This window comes from Saccopteryx bilineata, chromosome 2 (assembly GCF_036850765.1).
Source record: "Saccopteryx bilineata isolate mSacBil1 chromosome 2, mSacBil1_pri_phased_curated, whole genome shotgun sequence".
Lineage (NCBI taxonomy): Eukaryota > Metazoa > Chordata > Mammalia > Chiroptera > Emballonuridae > Saccopteryx > Saccopteryx bilineata.
The window spans coordinates 371,434,343-371,441,679 of NC_089491.1; positions in this window are offsets into that span (position 1 = coordinate 371,434,343).

The window sequence follows — 7,337 nt, forward strand, 5'->3', positions numbered from 1 at the left end:
CGCAGCTAAAGGATACAGCTTAAAGTCAGCCAAAGGGACAGACACATATGGCAGGATCCAGGAAATTCTCAAACATAGAGCTTTCAGTAGTCCTCTCCCATGGAGTTATGGACAGAATTACTTTCCCAGCAATGACATATGACAATATGCATGAGTATTGCCAACCAGGGAAGCTCACCTGAGCATTGGCATCCAGAGCTTTTATGAGGCTCCATCACCTAGATATGGTTGACTGCCCAGATGGCTGATTTGTCTCCATCCAGCCCCTCCAGAGGTGGAAATGATACCATGTGATTTCTCCATCCTTTCCCACCCCAAATCACATTGTTAGACTACCTGGGGTGACCTAAGGCCCTCTGGCAAACAAAAACACTCCTATCAGGTGTGACACTTCACAGGCTTAGAGATTCTCTGGAGACAAGGGGCAAAGACCAGACCTCTCTCTGCCCGAGGTTAAATTCTTCTCTATACACACCCCTTTCTAGCTGAATAATATTCCATTGTATGGGTATGCCATATTGGATTTACTCACTCATCAGTTGATAGACATTTGGATTGTTTCCACTTTTTGCCTATCGTGATTAATACTGGTCTGATCATTTGTGTACAAGTTTTTGTGTGGACATGTTTTCATTTCTCTAGGAGTGGGATTGCTGGGTCATATGATATGATAACTTTCTGTTTAACCTTTTGAGTCAGACCGTTTGAGTCAGCCCCGATTGCCCATGGGGCTGCAGCATCTGTTCTATGTGCTCTTACTAAGTAAGGCCTCCTCTGGGCCAGACCAGAGTGAGAACCAGTTAGCTGACTCTCACTTTCTCTGAAAAATAAAATGCCAGAGGTTTCTAGACCAGCATTTTTTTCCCAGCCTCAATTTAAGATATTATTTATATTCTTACTATTTTTATGTTTAGTCTACTAATGAGGGCTCTACATGTAACCTTCTTAATTACTTAATATGATATCTATATTTTTTTCCATCAAATAATAATACAGATAACTGTTTCCTACAGAATTCTCCACCCCGGACTGCATTCTCAGCCTGACGGGGATGTCCAGTTCCGGTTTCACTGTCAGGGTGAGCAGTGGTGAGATGCACGCCTGCTCACCGCCTGGGTCTGAGGCCTGTGCTGGGAGCCGCTAGGGAAGGAGGAGGAGGAGGAGGAGGAAATGGAGGAGAAGGAGGAAGAGGAGAAGGAGGAAGAGGAGAGAAGCTAGTCTCTGAAGTTTTGCTGGCAGGGGGCTCCCTCTTATCCTGTAATCCCCAGAGCTAGGAGAAGAGGGAGGACGAACTCTGTTATCACTTCACTCCAAGGTATCACAAACTAACAAATGACTGTTTCCTTTGCCCAGCACCCTTCCTCCCTCCCAATGGGGATGCCTTTAAGAGGGGTGTTAGCCTCTTATCAGACCCAGAGGAAGCAAAAAGGAGTTTGGCACTGACTTAATAAAAATGTCTGGTGAAACGTTATATATGTAATGTTGATAAGTTAAACATATATGTTATATTTAAAATTCACATGAATAGCTTTTGTTATGCATATATTGATCAGTTGTTCTTATATGTCCCTTTTACCATATTTTTTTGCTCCATAATACGCACTTTTTTCCCCAAAAAAGTGGAGGGGAAATGCCTGTGTGTCTTGAGTGAAAAATATGGTATTTTATTAAATATTTTAACACACCATTTGGTTCAGAATATTTTTTTTTCTTATTTTCTTCTTTAAAACCCTAGGTGTGTCTTATGGTCAGGTGTGTCTTATGGAGCGAAAAATACAATAAAGGAGAGGACAGTCTCCCCTGAGTTAGGGGACAGAGCCGACTCCTGTTGGTGGCATCAGATCTGTCCCTGCTCTCAGATGGCTTGCCAGGGACAGTGGGACACTGGAGCCCCCAGCTGGGAGTGGTCCGGGCTTCCACATCATCTACCGCTCTGTACTATGTGTCCTTAGGCACTAAACAGAAGCTCCCTTCTCAGAGCAGGCTCTGAGGAGCACAGCTGGGGCCATCAGTTTTTGGAGGCCCCTTCTCTTGGTCTGAGGGGCACATTCATCACCCTTTGCTCTGGGTTCTTTCTGATGCTCTGAGTGCCCTCCATGTCCACAGCTACCTCAGGGCTCCTCTCAGTAGTTCTCACCTGTGCACACACCGGCCCCAGTCCAACACCCAAGGCCCATGGGCCACATCTCCTGCTGATAATCCCTTACATGCACTTTCTCCCAGCCTTGGCTGTACAATGGCATCACCTGGAAGCTTCCCAAACTACTGTGATGGGGCCCCACCTGACCCCACAGTCGGCAGCATGACTTAACTAAGCACCCACTCAATGGCAGGCGCTGTGCGAGGTGCTGGAGGTATAGTGGTAGTAAGATGTAGTCACTGTCCTCAAAGAACGCCACAGTGAGGGGGAATAAGGATTTACTGAGCGGAATAATCCATATTTTAAGAAAGATCTACCAAGAGGAATTTAGTAAACGGGACCCTATGCCCCACCTCCCATTTTACAGATGAGAAAACCAAGGCGAAATCTGCACTGGGGGAGGAAGGTGTCTCTGGAAGCCAGAAGACTCTTCTTGCATTAGCGCCTCGCAGCCAGCTGCTCTTGGGAGCTGCTAAGCTGCCCTCCAATCCAGTGTCTGATGCCAGATAATAAAAGATTTAGGGCACATTAGTAAAAGTCTTTTAATCAAGTCTAGATAAACTCAAGATTAATTAAGCAGTGATGGATAATGGCTAAGGATTAGTGAGAAAGACCATAAATTGTTTCTAGGTGTTTCTTTTAATGCTGATGATTACCTGCATACTCTTAAATTAAGTCACATTGAAATGTTACTTGAATTCAGCCATTTTTTTTTGTAAGTTATATTTTTGTAAGTTAAAGAATATTGATGGAAAACTAAGCAAATCTCTTTAATATCCTCCCTGCCCTGGGAAGGGCAAAGAGGGGTCCAGCAAGACGCTCTCAGGGTGCCTGAGATGCATCGTCCTTCACTTCCTCAGTGCTGACTCACGCATGCTTCCACGGCAGCACCCCCTCCAGGACACCCCAAGGCTGGGTGTTCACCACTGCATGATCCTGGGTCCGGCCGCCCAAGGGTTCTGTGGGGGACTGAGGGGAGGCCTTGGGCACTGGATAAAATCGTCCCAAGTTCTAACTGGGAGATGCAGTGGGGCAACACAGAGCAGGCTGCTGGGGAAGGGTACTCAGGATCCCACAGTGGCCAGAACCAGAACTCCCTGACATCACACATAAGTACACACACATATAGGCCCATGCAAGCCATACGTGCAAACATGGGTGCATGTGCAGATACAGCGTACTGCTATCCCGTATGTGCACTTGTGCACACATCCACACAAATGAATCATAAACACACTTGTGCACACATAAACACATATCCACAGACATATCCCTGCACATGCTTCAGGCACACGTACAATCAGGCTTGCTGTGTGCATGTGCCTGTGCATGCCTCACAGGTGTCTGCCCACCTGGCTCAGGAAGGTCTGGAGCTCCTGGGGAGACACTGCAGTCTGGGTACTTCCTTCTGCCAGCCCCACTGCTGGTCCTTCGGGTGGGATATGGGATGCACAGAAGGGGGATGTCTGGGGGTCCCACCATAAGCACTGACCATGCCCTTCCCCCACACCTCCAACATAGACCCTGAGACCTGCTGCCCATGAGCTAGACACTCCCAGTCTGCTGAGGGTGATGGTGAGCCCTTCCACACTCTGTACTGGTGGGGGTGGAAGGGCAGCCCCTCTATTAATGGCTCTGGCCTGGAGAAGGGCAATGTTGGTAGAGGGCACAGATGACCTGGACTTCTTCCCGGGATCCCACCTGCTCCCCACACCAGCACCTCAGGGCAGGAAACTGAAAGCAAATAAGCCAGAGAGCTTAGAGCCCTTGTGGGTGGGCAGGAGGTCCCCTCCTCTGCCCCCAGGCACCTCAGAGAGGAGAAGTTCACAGGGTAGGCCCAGGATGGCTAAACTCCTGTCCAGAGGGCAGAAGATCCTGGGGGTGTGGCTTAGAGCTGAGCAGCGGGAGTCAAACAGGGTGTGTGTGGGGGGGAGCTATTATAGTGTGGCAGAAGCAGGAGAGAGTCAGGGAATTGCTCTGGGACAGTGGTCTCTGTATTTCCAGGAGAGGACATGGCCAGCACATGCCCTAGGTGCCCCAGCTTCCCTGCCATGGCTTCCAAAGCCCTTTTATGTGGGTTATCCCTTCTAGCCTATACAGAGCATGTGAGGTGGATATTACCCAGCCAAGCTCAATGGTTTGCCGGAAGTCACTCAGCAAGTCACTCCAGCACTCTCCACAGCCTCTGGTCCTGTGTCTTTTGTCTGTCCCAAACTTCTGTAAGTGTTCCCTTGGCCAACGACAAAGGGGTGGGAAGCAGCACAGGGTGTGTGTGTAGGTGTGTTTCCCCCAGGTCACTAGTTCAAGTGAGGACACTTCTCTATTTTTTCTCTCTCACTTTTCTTTCTGTTAAAAAATAGCATCTCAAGCCCTGGCCAGTGGCACAATGGATAGAGTGTCATCCTGGAGCATCGAAGTCACCAGCTCAAGCCCAGGGTTGCTGGATCTGTCCCGAGGGCTCTGGCTCAAACCCAATGTCACCAATTCAAGCCCCAGTCAGGGCACAGAAGAGAAGCAATCAATGGATGCACAACTAAATGGAGCAGCAAGTTGATGCTGTTCTCTCTCTTTCTCTCTCTCTCTCAAAAAACCCCCCCAACAACAACAAAGTAGTAACTCAAGTTATATATAAACATTTATGTATTGAGGGTCCCAAAATTTCTTTCCCTCCCTCCCTTCTCTTCCCTACTTCCTTCTTTCTCTTCCTTCTGTTCCTTCCTTCCTTCCTTCTCTCGCCCCTGAGAGGTACAGCCAGTAGAAAAGGTTTCCAGAACAAAACTTGGAGAGTTGCAGGGGTAAGGGAGAGGAATCATAGGGGGTTGATGTAGAAAAGAGATTCAGGATGGCTGTTGCAGCCCCAGCTGGCCGTTACTGGAAGTGCAACATTGCTAAATAGCGCAGGATCTGCTGGAAATTCAGAATATTTACTCTGAGTTTTACTTCTCTCTGTGCCCTGACTCCCAAAGCTCTGGGATGAACACTCACAAGAGGAAATCTTTGATTTAGGGGGAAGCAGAGACACTTCCTTCATCCTTGTAACCTCTGGGGTGAGGCAGAGAGGGAAACAGCTAATTACAGACCCCAGAGGGGAAGGACTCATCCCTCTACTTCCTTATCTCCACCCTCCCCACCCTCGCAGGAGGGGCAGACCCTAACTGCCATGCATTGTGGACCCCTCAAACCTGCTTCACTTGCCAGATGCTCTATTTCCCACCAGTAGCACCTTCATTCCTTTGGGCCCCGCTTAGAACACTTACTGCACCTCTGTTATGACGTTCAGTTATACCACCAGAGAGTGCTTTTGCAAAGTGTGTGGCACCCAGCTCCTGCCCTCCACCCAGGCTGTGAACTCCAAGAAATCAGGAGTCACTGAAACTGATACCCAAGCTGCTGACTCAGTATCACTGAAACTGGCAGCTTGTCTGAAACAGAATAGGAGCATCTTACTCTGCATCCAGAAATGTATCTTTCCCCTCTGTAACCTCACAGGGCTGTTGTGAGAATCAAACAACTTACAGTGTCCTGAACAGATGTGAGGGGCTAGCCTTCTATAAAGGCTGTTAATGGAGACTGTTGACTAACTAATGGGGAGAGGTGGCTTGTAAGAACAGTGGGTTGGGCTCTATCTCCCCAGCAGGCCAGAATCTGGGATCCTGCCTTGACTTGGGGATCCCGAATGGAATTGAAGCTGTGAGTTGCTGTCGGATACTAGTTACTTGATTGAGAAGTAATTAATGTTTTAGAAGGAATCAAGATCCTTCCACTTTCCAACCAAATGCAAATAGCAGAGGGATTACTTGCCTAAAGATTGTCAGGTGAGAGCCTTCCTAATGGGAAGGGGACTTTTTTTCTGAATTGAATAAGGAGGATCTTCTGACCTGAAGGCAGAGGAGAGAGTTGAAAGTAACGTGCTCCAGGAAGCCTCTACAATTGGAGACGGAAGCCTGCAATTCAATCTCTGCCATCTGGGGTTACTAACTCTTCTCCTTCCTCAGTAAAGGCAGAGAGGGCTTTCAGTAGATTATGGCCTGGTTCTACATATATAGTATATCTATACATAGACCTATGTCCTCCGGAGCTCAGGAAAAAGCTGAGTTTCCAGGGACCCAGGGACCAGTCTCCTGCTCCTGAGATGGATTCCCAAGTCAAACCCATTTCTGAGATTTCCAAGCACGTTTTCAGGATATGTCCCCCAGTAAATGCGGAAGAGAGATAACTCCTGTATATTCCAGAGGACAACTGAAGTGGCAGAGGGTGGGGATGGGGGAGAGTCACCTAGGCCAGAATAGTACCCTGGGGGCCCCAAAGGCTTGATGCACTGAGCGAAGGGTGGTCACCGTGAGCCTCTAGAATTCTAGGCCTTACAGTATCTTTCACCAGCAGGTCTGGGGTGGAGCCAGAAGCTGGGCGAAGGCGGGCTACTGGGTTTAACCCTTTATTTACTCCTTGAGATGGGACTCTGAGGAAGGGTAGCAAATTAAGGTACATTCCTCTGTATTCCAGGAAAGGGTATGAATCAGCTCTCTGGTCCAGGCTTAAAATAGGGTCTCGAATTTCGTCGCGAAGATGTTTCCTTCTCACTTCTCCCCCTCTTTTTGCAAATTCTTCCAGAAAGCTGGTGATCTAGGTATCCATCATTCGAGTCCTTAAAATCTACCCCTGAGGCCTGACTTGTGGTGGCACAGTGGATAAAGCGTCGACCTGGAAATGCTGAGGTCGCCGGTTCGAAACCCTGGGCTTGCCTGGTCAAGGCACATATGGGAGTTGATGCTTCCAGCTCCTCCCCCTGTCTCTCTCTCCTCTCTCTCCTCTCTCTCTCTCTCTCTCTCTCCCCTCCTCTCTAAAATGAATAAATAAAAAAAAAATTAAAAAAAAAATTAAAATAAAAAAAATTAAAAAAAAAAAAAAGCTACCCCTGAGCCAGTGGCCCTGTGTGGGTGAGTCTCCTGCTCTGTGAAGGCCACCCTAAACTCCTCCTGTCCCTTTTCCCAATTGGGAAGCAGTATAACGAGGAAAAGTGAGGCAAGCCTGAAATTGGAATACAGGTCTAAGCTGAGGGAAAGAAGCCGAATAATCTTTCACTATCGCCCTTTTAAGGGATCGCCGGGCAACGAGGGACACTAGTGGGTACAGGTCCCAGTTCGGGCTTTCCCAAGTGGGCAGGGAGAAGGGGGTCGTGGGCTGTGCCATGTCTCTT